Source organism: Cicer arietinum, chromosome 3, assembly GCF_000331145.2.
Source record: "Cicer arietinum cultivar CDC Frontier isolate Library 1 chromosome 3, Cicar.CDCFrontier_v2.0, whole genome shotgun sequence".
NCBI classification, from domain to species: domain Eukaryota; kingdom Viridiplantae; phylum Streptophyta; class Magnoliopsida; order Fabales; family Fabaceae; genus Cicer; species Cicer arietinum.
This window is the reverse complement of record NC_021162.2, coordinates 23,209,985-23,230,681: the sequence shown is the minus strand read 5'-3', so window position 1 is coordinate 23,230,681 and position 20,697 is coordinate 23,209,985. Positions and strand designations below refer to the sequence as shown.

At 28.5% G+C, this 20,697-nt stretch overlaps 1 long non-coding RNA gene across 1 annotated transcript; it reads right to left on the bottom strand.

Annotated features, from left to right (window-relative positions):
• Positions 1–19,140: 19,140 nt before the first annotated feature.
• Positions 19,141–20,466, bottom strand: LOC113784085 (uncharacterized). The gene is made up of 2 exons (XR_003470124.2): positions 20,068–20,466; positions 19,141–19,610 (listed from the first exon to the last, which is right to left on the bottom strand). It is a non-coding gene; the product is annotated as an uncharacterized lncRNA (long non-coding RNA).
• Between the last annotated feature and the right edge of the window lie 231 nt (positions 20,467–20,697).

Here is a 20,697-nt window from a genome sequence, read left to right as displayed (position 1 = left end):
TCTTATTGATTCTTGCTTTTTGATATATGAATTTGTGTATTACATGATGCAATCTTCATAAAACCTGAGTTTTTAAACAAAATTGTGCTTATGTAGTCGAATACAACTGTCTGTATTCGAATACAAACTTTCCCAGATTTCCTGTATTCGAATACAAAGGATGTGTAGTCGAATACACGTTCCCAGAAAAATGTGTATTCGAATACAAGAAAGTGTAGTCGAATACACCTTCGCGTTTTTGCCCAGATATAAAAGCTGCTACACATAAGTTAGGGTTATTTCAGTTGGTATTCGAATACAGCCTCAGTTCCTTCTCTCATCTCTCTCAAACTCATCCATCCTCCTTCCACTTACTTACCCATTCACTCAACCTAACAAAATCCATTACTCTTTACTTCCTTCTTGTCATCCCTCTTCAAATCTCTTATGTAAATATGAATTGTTCTCAAGTATTTGAACTAATGATTTGTATCATATACCTTTACATTTACTCATTTATTATTTGGATTTGGAAGCTCATTCAAGATGGTTTGATCTTCTTTTTGATCTTGCTGCATTGTCCATAGTTGGTGGTCTTGTCGTCATCAAAAAACATGTAGTTTACAAAGATCAATCTCTAGATTGATGACCTATGACCAAGGACAATAAGGACAATGTTGTTCCACCTTTTTGCAGAAAACACATCATACATCTGAGACAAAGGATTGACACTAGATAACTACTAAATCACACATACACGTTTTCCATGCAACACAAAATCAAGAACATTCTAATTTTATAAAAGAATATTTTGGGTATTCTCTTTTAAAGACAAAATTAAAATAGATAATTTTCCACAGTCCAAACCACAAGTTAAATAATATCAAGACTGCTCAAATTAATGGTGAAGCCTATAACTCGAGCTAAATGCCCAAAGGAGGAAAACATCCTCTAGATTGATGATAAGATTGATCTCTAAATTGATGAGTTGTGAACAAGGACGCAAGTATACTTACATTATTCTGCAGAAAGCTCAGGATAATTTTGATTTTAAACGGTATCAACTGACATTTTACAACCTATTCACTCATTCATTCACGTATTCAATCAGATTCAAAAGCAAGAACATTCTTCGTTTGTCCAGAACGTTCTCGACAACAATATAAACATGTGTTTAATTGCTTTAAAATAGATCTAACACTTAAGAAGTGTGTCCAACGAATATATTCAGTTTAAACTAAATATTAAAGTCTTTTATCATCTATAAATTGAAGATCAATTAGAAGATCAATTGGAAGATGAATGCAAGAGTTTAATTTACAAATCTACCAACACTTGTTCAAGTAATAGCAAGTAAAAAAATCTTGAAGCAAACTTCAGCTCTCTTTACTATATTTGTAGATCATCATTTATTGAATCTGTCTTTATTTATCTTAAACAAGTGTTGAGAAGTTTCAAGATCTCAAACATTTTTGTCATACACATCATTTGTAACTCAAATCTATCTTTTATGTTAGATTGGGTGTGTTTTTAAAAATCATTTCTAGATTGAAATGTGACTGTAAAAATCATTTCTAAAGTGAAACGTGAAGATTGTAATTGATGAAGGTGTGATCAAGAGAAAATGTGTGAAGGAGAACATTCTGGTTTTGAAACACATAGTGAAAATATCATGGTTGTGAGGACTGAACTAGCCCGAGTTGGGTGAATCAATATATTTTTGTGTGTGCGATCTTTTTATTCCTTATCTTTAATTATTTGCACACACAAATCACACTTTATTATAAACTAATTTGTTTTATTTACTTATAATATATCCAGAACATTCTGGACATTCTGTTTTAACCAAGATTGATCTTAAATTGATTTGAATTAAGCACAAGAATCAAAATTTTAAAAAAGTCCTAATTCAAACTCAATTTCTTGTGATTGACATTGTTACTTCACAAACAAACTCACAACATCTAAGTTAATAGCATAAAACAACAAAGTGTCAACAAATTTGACAAAATTAAAGTGATCAAAATATTAATGCTTTCAGACTTGTAAAATTGAGGATGCTGAAATCATTAATTGAATCTATTTGTATTGAATCATAGTTAATTTCTCAATATGAATAAAATGAACATTGTATCAAGAATAAAAAAATTAAATATCGCACTAAATTGACAAGATAACAACAAACACGAAGAAAAAAATTAATTAATGTAAAATATCATTTATTTAAAATAAAAAATTAAAAAAATAAAACAAATAATCGATTTTAGACCAAAAACTAATCTCAAATCACAAATCACTAAAAGAAGCCAATAAAATAAATAAATAAATAAATAAAGAGAGAGTACCACTAAAGTTATTATTATTATTATTATTATTTATATTTGAGACTGAATAATTAATTGGTAGTCTTACTCCCAAAAAAAAAAAAGAAGAAAAGGAAAAAAAAAAAAAAAAAAAAAAAAAAAAAAAACGGCGTCGTCCCTAAAAATTTAAAATCATATTTTTGACAATTTGCATAAGTGTATTCGAATACACCATGTTGTATTCGAATACAACTTAAGTCAGAGGCAAAACGTTAAATGGTGTATTCGACTACACCCATCTGTAGTCGAATACAAGCTAAGTCAGTGGCCAAGTGTATTCGACTACACCCATATGTAGTCGAATACAAGTTAAGTCAGAGGCTAAAATACATTGATCTGTATTCGACTACACTGATGTGTATTCGAATACAAGATGTAAAATTTGAATTTTTTGAACGTTACAAAGACGTGTATTCGAATACACATATATTGTATTCGAATACACCTGGAAACATTACAATTTTTCAGATCTGGAATGCCTCTAGAACATTGTAATTTTTCATCAAACCTTTTGGATCAATGGCCACGAATCTGAAAGGATGTTTTATGGAGTATAAATACCCCATAACTTTAGATCAAAAATTAACCATCCTTGAATCAATTCATTAAACAACTTTGAACAAAATTCTGATTTTTCTAAGTACTTGCATTAGATTTTCATATCATTCTAAAAGTTCTCAAGTACTTGAATTACTATTGAGTTGTTTATCAATATACCACATCTTAAATTTATTCAAACCTTATTGTATCATTTATACAAGTAAGATAGTAGTGTGCTATCTTAGAAGTATTGTTAGAAGTTTTGTAGCAAGAATCCCAGGGTGGGAATTGTACATTTTCTGACAAGTATTGGATTAATCTCTTGTGGTGTGCAAGAGGACTGGACGTACCCTTGGTTATAAGGGGAACCAGGATAAATCTTAACGTGTTCATTTACTTACTGCAATTTTCATTAAGCCTTGTTCTTAAACTCGGAAAATCTGATTACCATATCACTAAAATCTGATTACCATATCATTAAAAGATACCACTTTATGGAATTTATTGTTTTTTTTTTACTTTTTCCTCTTGTTTCAATCATAAGAAGAAAACCCAAAATAATATCAATATTAATAAATTTATTTATTATTTTTATTTTTTGAATATTTTTATAAATATATCCCCATAACAAAAATATGAAACATTAAACTCGTCCACTAATATTTAATAGATAAATATTAAATTAAAATAAAGAGTCACTTAAATTATAAACGAATCTTAAAAATCAAATTTTTTTGTATTCACACTTTCGGTGTATTTGTCGGAATAGATGAATTATGAAAGAAAGAGACAAGTGAGAGAAAATTAGGGGAGAGGGAACCACACTTTCCATTGATCGGTTTAGTACAGAAACATAAGAAAGAGATAGGGATCTTCTCAAGTGGAAACAAAAAACATGAGCAAATAATGTGAAATATCTTGCCCTTGAAATATAGAGCGAATAGTTATTAAATTTAAATAAAATTGAGAAAAGTTAGTAAATAGTTTGAATTTTTGAAACCGATGAAAAAGAAAATTTGAAAAGATTCTTTTCTAAGGAAAGAAAACATATGGAGTATGGACCCCACACTCTTTACTTTCTTTATATATTATTCATCGGTTTCACAAAAAGGATTGATTAACTTTGTTATAGATTAAAAAATACAATAATTGAAATAACGAAAAAAAAATTATTTTACAAAACTATTTATATTAATTATTGATTATTTTTTATTACTATCAATACAGAGTATTAATATAAAAATAGATTAAACCATCAAATCCCTCACTTAAATTGCAAATGTGTGTCAAAATGCTTCTTCAAAATTACGTTATATAAAAAAACCCTCCATTTTATCTAATGTCAACCAAAATACTTATTCCGTCAATAATCACACTTAGACATGTTGATGCGTCACATTGAGTAACACTTTGACACATAAACGTGAATGTCATGTCATAAGGAGTATTTTGATGGTAAATATTACTTCTTCTCTATTTATTTTTCCCCCCAAATTCATAAATCTTTAAATTCCTAATCAATAAAATCAACAAATCCAAAAGTTGCACCAGCCAAATAATTTTGGTGATGATTTTGAAGTTTTATATGTTATAAAATCATTTATTTCTGTTAATGCATCTTTATAAGTTTTTTTAACTTTTAATTCTATAGTTGAAGCATTTTTTGTTGATGTATTTTTAACCTCTCTTTTTTATACATTAGACGTATAGTGTTTGTAATTAGTGTTGATGGATTCTAATGATGAATTTTTTGTTCATGCATTCTTAGGATAGTTGAAGAAATTAGACTAATTTTGCATCATGGAGGTAAATTTGAGAGAGATGAGAGTAGAGACGACATCAACATCTCAATAGTAAAATTGATGTGAAGGAAGGAATTAACACATATGAAATCAAGTTGTTTGATCTTGTTGAAATCATCAAAGAAATTCAAAAGATATGGTAGAAGAAACGAATTCATTGGCTGAGGTCAAACACAAGAAATTTAGAATCACGAGTTGGGACTTATATTTTGAAATACTAATATATATGTTAATTGGTTTACTTTGCTCGATCCCTCTTTATAGAACCCAAGATCCAGACACTAATTTTACAAGTATTAGTCTTGTTTACATTTATGTCTGTTGGTTTACTTTGCCCACCCGCTTCAGAGGACCAACACCTTCTCCACAAACTTTCGGTGGACCAACGTGGACCAACGTGGATTCTTTTATATTACTTGTTTTACTCTTTTTGAATTGATTACCGCCATCTATTTCCTAGACTAACAAATTATGGATCATAAATTTAGGGAAATAAGTGATTTGGGTGATGCAATTTCTGAATTTGTTGATTTTCTAATTTTGGAATTTTGTGATTTATGAATTTGTGGAAGAAAATAAATAGAAAAGAAGAAGTAGTGTTTGACCTCTTTAAGGTGCCTATTTATGGAACCAAATTGATTTTATACTTAGAGTTTTGATGATAACAAAAATATTTTATAAGAACAATATATTTGACTTCAAAGAGTATGAAAGAAAATTCATGTTTTTGAAGAAAATCTAAAATAAGATTTGATTCATATTTATAATTGAAAAAAATCTTTGACCAATTTGAAAAGAAGATATGGACAAAATTTGATCAAGATTTATCTACAACAAAATATGATGATAATCAATTTGAAGAATTTACAGATGCAATATGAACAAAATATGAACGTAATCAATCTGAAAAATTTACAAACTCAATCTAAACAAAATAGGAATATAATCAATCTGAAGAATTTACAAACTCAATCTGAACAAAATACAAATCAGAATTAAACAAGGACTAAATTGAAGCTCAAATTTTAACTATAAATAAATAGTCAAGGTTGAAGAAGAAAATCATCGAAAGTCAGAAAAGAGTAGAAGAGCTTACAAGGTCAATATTTCAAATTCATCTTGGAGTTCAAGGAGAGAAAAACTTGTTCAAGTTAGAAACATTTTCTAAGTGTTCTTTTCTTAGAGTGTGAGAGTTATTATTATTATTATTATTATTATTATTATTATTATTATTATTATTATTATTATTATTATTATTATTATTATCAGCTTTGTTAGAAGTAAACAGTTAAAGTTCCAATCTTTATATCCAACTCGATAATGGTTTAGTTCTTTCTTCAATCTGGGGTTGTCAAGTTGTTAGGAGAAGACTTGGCTTGTAGGGTCAAGGTGGTTAGTTCCATCTTCAATCTGGGGTCGTTAGGTTGTTAGGAGAAGACTTCATTTTTAGAGTCAAAGTGGTTAGTTCCTCAAAAGTCTGGGGTTGTTAGGCTGTTTGCGAAGACTAGCTTGGAGGGTCATGTGCTTTTTTATGCAAGGTATTTGAATTTGTGGATTAAAGCCTTCTGAATGAGGAGACTGAATGTAGCCAAGTTTGTGGTAAACCAGAATAAATCTATGTATCAAATTATTTATGCTTTCATTGTTTACTACATCTGAATCTGATTGCTTCTTATCCAAGTAATTCATAAAAACCAACCAGTCTTCATCAAATTAGCAAAAATTTATCAACTTTGTCAAACACAATTCAACTCCCTTCTCGTGTTTGCACCTTCAATTAGTATCAAAGTCTGTCTCAAGGTGGATCACTTTACAATGTTTGAGGAAAGATCTAAGGGTTCAACATGTCTGGATTTAGTGAATTAGTAGATGAAGAAATTGAGGTATTTTCTGACTTTACTCGATTTGATTTAATTATTTCTATAAATTATTTTCTGACTTTACCATCAGTTCCAAAATTATCAGAAAAACATGATACATCAGCAGAAACAAAAGTGTCAAATCAACAAGCAGGAGACTTCATTGAACACTCCAATCAAATTCATCAAGACTACAAATCTAGATGGGAATTCAAATCCATTTATCCAGACCCTCTAATAAAAGAATATGCAAATTTAGAATCTGAAAACCAGAAAAGAAGAAATAAGAGGGTTTTCAGAGTGAAACTAAAATTGTTGACATATATGTTATATCTTTATTTAAATTTAATTATTGTCTGATATTATATTACTGTGATACAAAAAGCTTGATCTTAAAAATCAAAGCTAGATAAGTATTTTGTAGGTTCTCAAAAATTTAGAGGAACAAGGAGATCCACATAATTTGAAAACTTTAGTATAAGTAGCATACAAGTTTGATTTTTAGAAACAAGTAGAAACCACCAGAATCAGTTTTGGCTGTATTGATTTCATTCTTCAATTATCAGATTTATATTATGTTAAATGACAAACAACTTGATCTTAAAATGTCAAAGCCAGTTAAGGATATTGCAGGTTTACCATAACCAAAGGAAGCATATACAAGCAATTTAGAAGATGAAAAATCTGTAGAGGATGAATCTGATCAAGTTAGAAACAGTTAATATAAGTCAGAAGGAAGATCTACATGGAAGTACATGTCATCTTATCTCATTGGAAGTGCAAGTGATCCTTTAAGGATCAGATCATCATTAAAAGATACCACTTTGTTTGGCTCACTCTCATCAATTAAATCTACCACTGTTGATGAAGCATTGACAAATGATGAACAGATTCTTGCAATGCAAGAAGAGATAAATGAATTTAAGTGGAATGATGTTTTGGATCTAGTACCAAAACCAAAGAAGAACATTATTGGAACCAAGTGAGTTTTTAGAAACAAGCTAAATAAAAATGGTGAAGTGGTAAGAAATAAAGCAAGACTTGTCGCACAAGGCTATCGTCAGTAAGAAGACATTGATTACACTGAGACATTTGCTCTAGTGGCCAGATTATAAGTTATTCGTATCCTAATTTCTTTTGCTGCAAATAATAACATTACATTATTTTAAATGGATCTTAAAAGTATTTTTCTAAATTGTTATATAAGTGAAGAAATCTATGTTAAAAACTCCCAGATTTTGAAAGTTTTGAATTTCCAAATCATGTTTTTAAACTTAAGAAATCTATGTATGGTATAAAACAAACACCTATAATATGGTATGATAGACTTAGTTTCATGGATAACAAAGTTTAATATTTTTCGCTGAGAAAAATATTTCTCAAACATAGAGCAAACCTCAATAAACAATAAGTATTCAAATTAATAGTTTCGTTGGATTGCAAGTTGTTTTAAAACATGAAATCAGTACAATTTGCTCGTTTAATCTAAATATGGGAAAAGTTTCAGTTCCAAATTTCGACATGTTTTTTACATGTATTAAATAAAAATAAATTCATCTCGTGAAAACATAAACCTTGAACTTTCATTCAATTTAAAACAAAGTCGGATAGAACTCAGAAATTTTTTTTAAACAAAAATCACAAAATAATTTAACACAATGGTTATATTTTTACGGATCTTACAAACCACTCAGAACGGTGGTCTATCATACAACTCATCTACAAAATAAATCTCACTCGTATATAATTTTATAATGAGATAAAGTGGGTTTTTTTATTTGTAATAAAATATTATTTTATTTACACTCCGATAAAACATGATTAAACTTTACGGTCATATATACCATTATATAATTACTAAACTCATAGTTGTTGTTCACTTTTCTGTTCTCTTTTTATTATTACGGAAATTGATTAAAATAATACATGTTCAAATAGTTATTTTTTGTCTAGTATTTTAAAAGAAGAGGAAGTCTAGAATATAAATTGACTTTAATTCTTTGTTATACATGTACTATATAATTAAAAATGTTTTAAATTTATATGGAACTTTATTTTAAATATTTTAATTTTTGAAACAGTTGATCAGTGTTACTCTTTAATTGCCAATAAATAATTGTGGTTATTTTTTCTACATATTTTAGAATTTTAATAATATATATTTTTGTGTTTTGATCAGTATCATTTAAATTTTTCCTAGCGGGTTTTTCTCAACAGTTATCACTTCTCTTTCCAATAATTGAGCCACGAAAAATGCATTAATTGATTTCACAAACTTTGCAGCTTCTTGTACAATTTGTAAAGACAGTTTTGACATGCTTTTACTGATAAACATTAGTTTTGTGACCGTGCAAGAGATGCTCAATGTAAATATTAACATGCTTGAATGAGACTGACAAAATAATGAAGGACTAGGAGTACTTTAATAAAGGCATAGTAATGATTAGCTTAAAAACATTAATTACAAAATAATTAATACACATTTTTTATAAAATTATATATTTTTTTTATTTCTGAATCAGTGCTGTTAGAATACATGTATATATTGTCTATTAATTTTATTATTACTATTATTTAAATTGGTGAATGGGGAAATTATAGTTAATTAAAGCGGCATCGATCAATATTTATAGTCGTTCTTAAGCGTATATAACTTTCATCTTTACAAGATAACACTTTAATTATTGATCTCATACTTCATCGATATTTCTCTATCTCTTTTTAATATTCGGTTTTTAACAAAAAGTAAAGCATGCATGGACCCTGTGATTGACATATAAGCAATATATAAAATAGTATTTTATATTATGTTAAAACATAATTTATATTCTAAATGTAGATAGGAATCTATATAAAATATTTTTAAAAAGTTAAAAAAATTCAAGAATGTCAGACAAATATCCGTAAGAACACTAAAAAAAAAAAACTGTCATCAACCTACAATCACCTTTAGCTACATTAGTTGATGTCGTAGATATAGGTATCATTTACCTACAAATATGTGAAAAGAACGGTAGACGTCATAGATACTATCGGCGGTGTCGTATGCGGCGATTTCAGCGATTTCGATTATTGTGGAACAACATGTCAAGTCTTACTTGTTTCATCTTTTCAAATATTCTTACATTAAACTAGTTTGTTAACATGATACAAATCTTTGTAAATACAAAACAGCAGAACCAATGTGTTTCTATAGACTGAAATTTTATATATTTTTTTTGGAAGGCAAAAATATATACAACAGTAATAGAAGCACGAGGATTGTTGATTTACATAACACAGTATATAGTGAAACAACAATATTGATATGGTGTTCAGTGAAAAATTAGTTTTTTTTGACAAATAGTGAAAAAATAGCTAATTGGGTTAATATATTTATTTACCCTGTGACTCTGGTAATATAATTGTTGTTATGGTTTTATTTATGATATTCATAAGTCGGAGTGGAAGTTGCTTCGTCTTGAATGAGAAGTCCTCTTAAGGTTAGACTACGACAAGAGAAAATATGTCACACCATCCATACGGCTGATGCTCAAACTTTATCTTCGAAGGAAGTTTCAAGTTGAGAAGGTAAATGCAAAGATAGTTGAGTTTTGTGTAATGCATATTAGTATTATGAATATGCCTGTAAAATTGATACAAACAACTATCAATGTAATGCTACAATAATGCAGATCGTGTCATTTTTTTAGTCAAGTAACTAACTTCATCCATATTTGGAAGTGGGAAGGAATCTAAATATAAACACTAAAAATCAATATTTGCATTCATTTGGCTTCATAAAATCCTTTAGAGATCTTTAATCTTTTCATGACTACTTTTGTATTCTTGTTTTGCACTCCTTGTGTATACAAGAACCTCAGTATATTAATAAATTTAGTGGACAGGAGAGTATTCTTGTAATGGAAACAACAACTTCAAAATTAACATCATTGAAAGATGTGAAACTGGATTACTTAAACAGTAAATTGAAGAAAAAACAGATCAAGTCTCAAATCGCCACTCCTCCTTCATGTACCGTTGTAAATGATGTTGTGTTATCTCACTGCATTAGATGTTTGATTGATGGGATTAGGTTATTTTATTTTCATTGGAAATGACAATGTGACGCAGGGTCTTATTGCTGGACCAAGTTCTGGTTTGCCACTAGCTTCTCCAAATGTCGTTGAAGTGTCAGGTATCCTGGTTATTTTAATTTCACATCCTTGATCTATAGTTTAACTATTTTGATTGAGGTGTTTATAAATAGATTGTTAGAGTATATTATCATTTTAAAAGATTTCAATCAGAATTTTCTTTCTCTCCATCTTCGTCTCAAATTTGGCTGACTAAGTTTACTTTTTTTGTTTCTGGCTCTCCAAGTATGTTTGAATGGAACATTACCAGGGTACCAATTGCATCGAGGATATGGTTCAGGTGCAAATAGTTGGCTTTTTAATTTAGAGGTATCACTTCATCTTTCTAATTCTTTTTTGTTTTCTTTTATTTTTACATCTGAAAATTATGGTTAACCATGTCCAGTTATTTGTGGTTAATGAATTTACATCGTTGGTTAATGAATCTTGCAAACAATTTTGAATGCAATTAATAAACGCAAGGGTCCCTCTTATTATGACTTATCTTCAATGTTAGAGGCAGTTCAGGTGGCACCGATCTTGTCTCAGCACCGCCAATACACACTGCAAACCGGAGAGCTCAAGGGAGTCATTTTGGTTGGATTTGGATCTCCTATTCTATTATTTACTTTTTATATTCATAACCAAAACTTTTGGAGTATTTATCAAATATTTTGTTTGAAAGATTATTACTGTTCTTTATGAAATTAGTTTGCAGTTTATCACAATAAATGTTAAGAAACTCATTCTGACTAATGTTGAAAGTTTATTGAATCTTTTAGAGTAAAATAACTATTTATTGTATGTTTTACATTAAATAATAAAAATAATATTAATAATTTAGAATTAAAATTAGTAGGGAGATAAAATAAATTTGATATAATAAATAATAATAATAATAATAAGTTTTAGTGACAGACAATACTGTAGGAATAGATGAATCCTTTATTTATATTTATCTAGTTTTTAGTGACAAACAATACCGTAAGAATAGAAAAATTCTTTATTTGTATTTATCTAGTTTTTAGTGACAACTATTATTGTAGGTAGAAATCAAAAACATCTAGAGACAGTCCTCAAAATATGTAGCGACAATCCTCAAAGCATAGCAAGACGCCCCCTTAAAGTTGACAGTATATCTGGGTGTAACTTATAACACCCCAAAATTTTCATATATATTATATATGTGTCTTTTTAGTAATTGCAATTATTAAATTAATAATTATTTTATGTGTAAATAAATTAAATTAAATTTTATAACACTCTATTCTACCTGAATAATTATAACCCTTCATTTTTATTTAATTGTTTTGACGCGTCAATTACATGGGGACGATTTATGATGTGATTATTTACTAAATGGACTATTGTGCATTTTTTTTATTTGATTAGTTTCGATAATTATGAAATTGATGTGATAGATATGTTTGTTTTACTTTGTTATGTGTGAGTGGTATTCTTGTCTTGCTTGATTTATTTTAGTTGATAAAATATTAGTTGAATTATTTAATTAAATTAGAATTTATAAAAGTTATATTGTTTGTTAGTTTTATTTGCGATCAAATAAGTATTCATTTTAGGAGATATTATAGAGTTAGTGAAACTCAACCCACATAAGAGTTTTGAAAATATAGTGACTTGACTCATTCTTTTACTCCCCTTTATGACAAGATTTTATGACAATTCATGGTGCTTTCTTAGCATAATGTGCATTAACTCATTTTTAACATCTTTAATTTATTTTTAAAGGAAGATTATAAATTTAATTATGAGTTTTTTTGGGTGCAATTAAGAGAGGACAACAAAAAGACTATTCTCCTTTTTTGTATCTCATGCATTCATCTCTTTTAAACTAAAACTATAATTTTATTTTAATTGTATACAAAAATAATTCTATGAAATTTTTAGTTTTGTAATTATTAGATAAAAAAAAAAAATTAAAATGGTGATGTGACAATCTCTAATTTATTTATTTGATTCAAATTTGTGTGACACCCTTCAATATATGGTGATCTCCATTAGTTAATCCTAATTAACTCATACACATAAATACACATGATTTCAATTGACTTTGTAACAACCTAATAAAATTAAAGAAATAGTACTTATTGGTAGCATAAGGTTGGAATTAAGTGCCCTTCAATTTTAGACAAGAAATCAATGGTAATAGTGCAATGTAAATAGCTTATATGTTCATACATTTCCATTAGACCTCTTGTTGTCACACCTATTTGTCATTCGTACACTCTCAAAATAATTTTCTAAGTCGTAAATTCCAATATCTATCGGTGTTGAATTCATTATTGCCTCATGAGCTATTTCTCGTGTGAATTTAGAGTTGTTAAGAAAGAAAACACCTAAGGTAAGGGTTTTTCCCCATACAAGGTTAGGCTAGATATTAAATTAATAAGTTTGTAAGATATTGATATATGTCTTGATGTCTTAAAAGAAAAATATTGATTTTTGTTTGCCTTAAAGAATTTAACTATAATATTTTGTTTTTATGAGTAATATGTTTGCTTTGATAAACTTAAATATAAAATTTCAATTTTTATTATTATAACATGAGTAATATGTTTGATGTCATATATTTGATGTAAAGTTGTTATTTTTGTGTTGTTTATGTGTACTTAATTATAAAGTTATGATTTTTATTATGATCTCAAGAGTAATATTTTTTTAGGATGTTTGTAATTTAAAGTTTCGATTTTTGTGCTATTTCATTTCAAATTTTTTATTTTTAAGAAATCTATACGAGTCTTGGGGTAATTGGTGAAAAGTTTTAATTTTTAATTATGATAACATGATTAAGTTGATTTTTGTGATGTGTTTAGCGGCAAACCTTGATTTGTATGTCTAAATGACTAATAATGTGAGAAAATTTATAGTAGAAGAAATAAAGTTTATATTTGTATGTGTTATTCGTTATTTGAGTTTTAATGTCTATCAATAACACGTTAATCCAATTTTATAGTTTATAAAATGAAAGTTATAATTGTAAGACATTTATTGACGTGTTTGTGTGTTGTATATTTGGGATAACAAAATTACTGACTCTTGATTGTAAGCGTCCATGAGAATAAAACTTTGATGTCATATATGATTAAAATTTTATCTTGAATATTTTATATTTGTGGTTGCCTAAGTGACGAGTGATTTGTGTTTTAAATAATGTTATCTTTGTGGTTGCCTAAGTGGCTGATGATTTGTGTTTTTAATATTTTATATGTGTGGTTGTTTAAGTGGTATGGTTGGTGATTTGTGTTTTAAATATTGTTATCTTTGTGGTTGTCTAAGTTGTTGGTGATTTGTGTTTTAAATATTTGTTATCTTTTTGGTTGCCTAAGTGGCTGGTGATTTGGGTTTTAAATGTTATCATCTTTGTGGTTGCCTAAGTGGCTGGTGATTTGAAATTTAAATATTGTTATCTTTGTGGTTGCATAAGTGACTGGTGATTTGTGTGATTATCTAAGTGGGTGGTGACATGTACTTTTGAGCATCATTATCATTTCATAACATATCATATGCATCTTTGTGGACGCATGTGTGGCTGGTTTAATTTTTCTCCATTGGTATGAGTGACTTCTGTGTGGATGTCTGTGTGGCTGGTTATATTCGGATCATATATGTTTAGGAGCATGCATAATTTGCATACATTTTATTGTTATTTTATTTTGATATAATTATTTGTGCTACGATTGGTACTTGATTTATTTAGATACATTCTATAACTTTTGATACATCTTTGAAAACTATTAAAGAATCAATTTTTTTTAAATCTTTTATTATAAAAACATTTTATATTCATATTTTATGGTTGTTAATTTATTATTTGGTTTAATTTTTTCTGTGGGATGAACTGACCCCTTACACCAACATCTAGGTACTAATGATTTCAAGAAGTTGCATGAATGATGTTTGATTGCTGCACGCGCGTGGAAAATGAGACTTTTACTTAAAAATAATGTTTTGTATTACTAAAATTTTTGTGGTACATTGTAAAGTTGTTTAGTCTTCATCATTAACTTTTAATAGAAATGCGGAAGTGAGATTTCATTTGCTAGTAAATAATTGAATGTCATTAATTTCAGTCAACCTTGCTTCTTTTGAATTTCACTTAAAGAGAATTTATTTTATTTTAGAGCATAAATGAATATCGATCTAACAACTGAAATATTAATTCTGCAAATAAATGAATAAATAATATTTTAGTAAATTACATTACGTTCTTGTACAAAAAGAATATATATATCAAGTCATTCTCTGACGCACCTTCAAATATTACATGAACTAGTCATAAGAAAAAAAAAGTATAGTTGTTTCTAAAAGAAAATAAATATTTTTAAGTAATCATCGGATCAAAAATTTGGGCCGTTACATAATTCAAAGTATTATTGACCTTTACCTACAGTTTTAGACTTTTAATGACAAATTTTATCTATCACTAAAAATCAATTTTCTTGTAGTGGAAGTAAGAATATATAGCCGTCATTTACTATGTGCCCTATTAGATAATATCACATTTTGAAAAAAAAATTGTTGTTATTACATATAATTCATTCATCCTCTTTTGATAACGGTACAAAATATTATCAGCAGATTAGAGTAAAGAGAATGAACAAAAGGAGATTAGAATTATGATTAAAAAAAATCTAAATGCAAGTGTTACAAAAAAATTATATAGTAAAATATAGAAAAATAAGACTATCAGCTTAAAAATATAAAATGTCCAATAGCAAAAGTCCTTCCTTTGCACTTTTACCTCTTCTTTTATTGCTCTCATTCTTTATATATTTTAATTTCCCTTGTTTTTTCTATTTAAGTTATATATGACAATTGCATAGAGTATTTGATTTTTTATTTTTATTTTTTATTTTTGAATGTTTTGATTTGTTTAACTTTGATATGCTTAAAGCTAAGAAAATGACCCGCGTCTTAATGTCAGGAAAATGATTTGCACCCAAAGCCGAGAATATGTTCTGCATTTTAAAGTCGAAAAAACGACTCGCACCCAAAGCCATAAAAACGACTTACATCTTGAAGCCTAGAAAAAGGCTCGCACCCGAAGTTGACAAAGCGAATCGCATCCAAAGCCGATAAAAACGACTCGCACCACCCGATCAGCTTATCTGGGGGCGGGATGTAGCATCACCTTATCCTTTACCATAAATGGTACTGGGGCTAGTAGTTTTTAGTTCCCTGATCATAGTTCGTTGAGGTGAAATAAGGATTAATTTGGGGCGGGGGTAATGTAATGACTTTTTTTTTCCTAGAAGATATTTTATAGGGAAGGGGTGTTGTTCGATAATATGTAGTTATTGTATGAGCTTAAACAAAAATATCAGGGATTCTCCCAACTTCCCAATGGTGCATCCCGTTTTGATAATTTTTGGTTGCACTTCAATAGAAGATATATTGGTTGTGGAATCCCCCACTTAATTATAGTGATTAAGCCGTATTTTCTTCTTTTGTTGAATTTTTACAGTCAGTTTACACAATACCTTTTTTATCTCTTAATTTTTGGGTCAGGTCAGAATTTTTTCTATTTTCACAACTAATAATAAATGCATGATTCTCCTATCGTTTATAAGAGGGAACAATAATTATAGTGATATTAATGAGGTTTGATACTATTTACAGGTTGCTTGGAGTTGTTTGTGATCTCAAACTATCTCATCTGTCTTCCATAGCAACTTGTATTTCTACAATGTGTGCTTTTTAATGATACCTTAAAGTAGCACGTTTCACACATCTGTTGCCTCTGCCTTACTTGATGATTGTTTACAAGCTTATTAGTTTTAGATTTCCTGATTCCTGTTTCTTGTTTGACTGGATGCATTTCAGGAGTGTGCATATTATACTGGTTTATTTATATGAACTTTTCGCATGTCTGCATTAAGTAGTTTATTAACTTACCATAGGTTCTTATAACTATAAAGATTGTGGTTCCTAGTATGACTTGCAATATGTCGTTAAAATTTCCAAAGTTTGAAAAGAAAATTGTTAGACTTGGATTAGTGTATTGCATGTTGAATTAATGTCTTTAGCCCCATGTGGATAATGATAACAGTTTTGTCTAATCTTTTGGCGTGCGTACTTTTTTATTTGCCAGCTCGAAGTATTTGTTTTTTTCAAGATTATATAACCTAAAAAAGTTTATCCAATTTTGAACATTATGTCATTTAATTGAATAACATGATTACAGTAAATGCTTAACTCCTTCTTTATGGATTATATCTTCTACTCAAATAAATATATTTTTTCTTGCTTCATGGTGAATTTATTCTAATTAAGTTTGAATATGTTTTATTCAAATTAAGGTACACAAATTTCAGGTCATATATATTCCATTTGCTTTGATGTTTGCTCTGGTTTGTTTTGTTTTGATTTTCCTTTCTTGTTTGTTTTGTTTTTGTTAGTTTTTGTTGAACATTTGGTCAAATGGCACATAGAGGGTGGATGAGTGATGAATCAAAACAAAGTGTCGAATATATTCAAGGGGTTAATGAATTTCTTGAATTTGCTTTTCAAAATTCAGAAATCAATGGAAAAATAATGTGCCATTGTACAAATTGTGCCAACTGTCACTTACATTCCCGTAGAATTGTTTATGAACAATTAACGGTGAAAAGCCTACAACTTCAGACAGCACAACTGAACGTGTAGAAATGGAACATGACATGGATGGGTTAATTAATGATAGAATTGATTTTACAGAAGAGCTACTTTTTGGGGAAGGTGGAACAAATCCAGAAGTCACAGAATCATCTAAGTTTTACCAATTTGTGAGGGAGAATGAGCAAATGCTCTACCAGAACTGTAGAAAATATAGCAAGCTATCATTTATCATACATTTGTATCATTTAAAGTGTCTTCATGGATGGAGTGACAAATCATATTTTATTTATCTTCATATGTAACATACAAGTTGATTTGAAGGTTTAATATTTATCTTATTTATATTTAATATCTTCTATTTTCGTGAAAGATTTTCGATGCTTCTAGTGCTCCTAATCATTTGAATTCTCATAGTTCGAACAACAACGAAGATAATGAAAAAGGTAATTAGTTTTGCTTTTAATTAATTTTCAGTAAAATTAGTATTTTCTTAATTTTTTACATTCAAATAGTGTTTGTATTTTACTTTTTATTGCTTGTAGGTGAAGATTAAAAGCTATTTTGTTGATGAGGATGCAGTTTTTGCAATTATGTGGACGTGAATTTCTTTAATTTTTTGAGATGGTTATATAAGACTTTATTATGTTAGTAAAACAATCTTTTTTATGATTAGTAAATACTCTAAAGTTCTCTCATTTAGAAATGGTTTAACTATTTTTAATTTTATATATGTTTGTAAGACTTCATGTTAATTTTGAATATATAATATTGAACTTTTATTTTTTGTTGATTCAAACACACACACACACACACACACACACACACAGATATATATATTGAATATATATCTTATTGTGTATTTACAATGTAATTTGATTAATTTTGCTCAATAAAATTACTATATAACAAATTATTTGTCTTAAAAAACAATTGTTTTCAAAATATATACCCATTGAATTCAAATCTCATTAAACTGTATAGTGATTGAGACAAAATCGTAGGTGTATAATTTATAAAGTTATGCAAGTTTTATGCCCACGGTACAAAAGTCGTAGGTAAAAATGCTGTGGGTATATGTTTTTTCCCTATACCTACGACTTTATGTTGTCGCTATATGTTAAATTTCTTGTAATGCAACAAGTCTAAAGTGAGATATTTCATTTATTGCTCAAATCAACTACTTTTCAGTGATAATATTTTGAGTTATAAATATTGTTTTGAGATAAAACTTGTGTCTCAGTTAAAAGTTAGAAATAAAATATATTATTCTTATTTACACCATGAAGGTAAATAAAATTATTTTGAGTGTTATATTATTGCTCAAAGTTGATTATTTAATTATTTTTAACACTTAAAAATCTCACACTCAATGAACTCTCTCCAACTTCAATATATATGTTTCACATTAAAAAATATATTTTCCTAAGTTCTACTTTTCTCCTATATAAAAATTTTGTTCCTCTAATTTGTTTTTTTTTTTTTTTTTACTTTTACTTCATTTGATTCAAGCTATATAACTGAACTGAGTTACTAGTGAATTTAAATTGAGTCAAGTTCCAATTGAAAAATTAATTCGTGATGAAATCGAGTCGAGTTTTAAATTAAACCAATTCTTATTGAGTCAAACCAAATTGAACATAAATTCAGTTTAGCTCAACTCATTTTCAACCCTACCTGCATGGTTCACTAATTTATATATTAAAAAAAATATTGTACTAATATTCTTAAGTTTTTATTCCATTGAATATATATATATATACAGTGGCGGAGCTTGACCGAAAACCTTGGGGTGGACGACTTAAAAATATAATATATAAATTAAATATATAAATAATATTATATAGCAAAAATTTAAGTTGTAATAAATACAAAGTGAAGTATCAAATAATTTAACTACATGACTTAAGAATACCTTAAAGTAATGCTCTACGCTCTTTAATTAATTTGAAATCATCAATAATAGACTAAAAACTGATACTTACAGCAATTTCCCTTTCAATATAAACCGCCATGCTATCGGCCAAAAAGTCAGCTTCCATCTTGTTTCTTAACCTTGATTTAATAATTTTCGTTGCTGAAAAAGTCTTTTAGTTGTAGCAGTAGAAACTGGAGGAGTCATGATAAGACGAAGTAGTCTATCAATCAAGTAGAAATTTTGCGTCTTTTCAGTTGCAACCAAACATGAGCACAATTCTTAGATAGTTGATAAACTATTCAAATTTAAATCTTGACGAGCATCAACCAAGAAATGTTGGAGTTGAAATTTCAAATTAATCTTCTCTTGCATGTTGAAATCCACAGGGTAATATTTTTCAAGTAGAGTGCAAAATTTATCTAAATCAATCAATTTAAATCAATTCTTGCATGTTCAAATCAATTCTTTTACTCTTCTTCATTCTCACAAACTTATCTAAATCAATCAATTTAAAAATGCAACAAAACTCAAACACCTTATATGCAACAAAAAAACTCAAGCACTTCATATGGACATAAAATCAAACACCTTATGTGCGACAAAAAAACTCAAACACTTCATATAGACATAAAATCAAACACCTTATGTGCGACAAAAAAACTCAAACACTTTATATTGACATAAAATCAAACACCTTATGTACAACACAAAAACTTTAAAAAAAATAAGCACTAATGTTTAATTGAAACTCCAAATCAAAATACCAAACTCCAAATCAAAGCTTCAAACTCAACACTAACAATGTAAGCTTTAAATTTCATGCTAACATAAATCAAACCTAACAAAAATCAGCGATACCATAATAGAAATTCGAACCTTTTGAGAGTTGCAGCGAACAGGCCCGAGAGCGACGAACGGGCGGAACGGCCACGGAGGCAGTCAGGTAGAGGCGGTCGCCGCAGGCCCGCAGCGAGCAGAGGCGGTCGCGCGTTTGTAACTTGTAAGCAAGAGGGAGGGAATCAGAGAAGAGAACAGAGAAGGAGAGAGGTTGGATGGAAGAGAGAAGAAGAAAGAGAAAACCCAATTAGATTTAAGTATACTTGTAATTCTTTAGTTTTAATATGGGCATTTTAGTCATTTTACTTATAATTTTTTTTTCTTGGGGTGGCCGCGGCCCCTGTCCTTGAGAAGCTCCGCCCCTGATTTTGAGGCATAATATGACTTAGATAAATACAAAAAAATAAAATTTTATCAAATTTTGAACCAAAATTTTGTTTGAGAATTAAAATAGGAGAAAAATAAAATGACTGGGAAAGAGGAAGGCTGCTGTAACTTGTAAGCAAGAGGGAGAGAATCAGATAACAGAACAGAGAAGGAGAGAGGCTGCATGAAAGAGAGAAGAAGAAAAAGAAAATCGAATTAAGTTTAAATATTTTTATAATTCTTTAGTTTTAATATGGGCATTTTAATCATTTTACCTATAAATTTTTTTTTTCTTGAGATAGC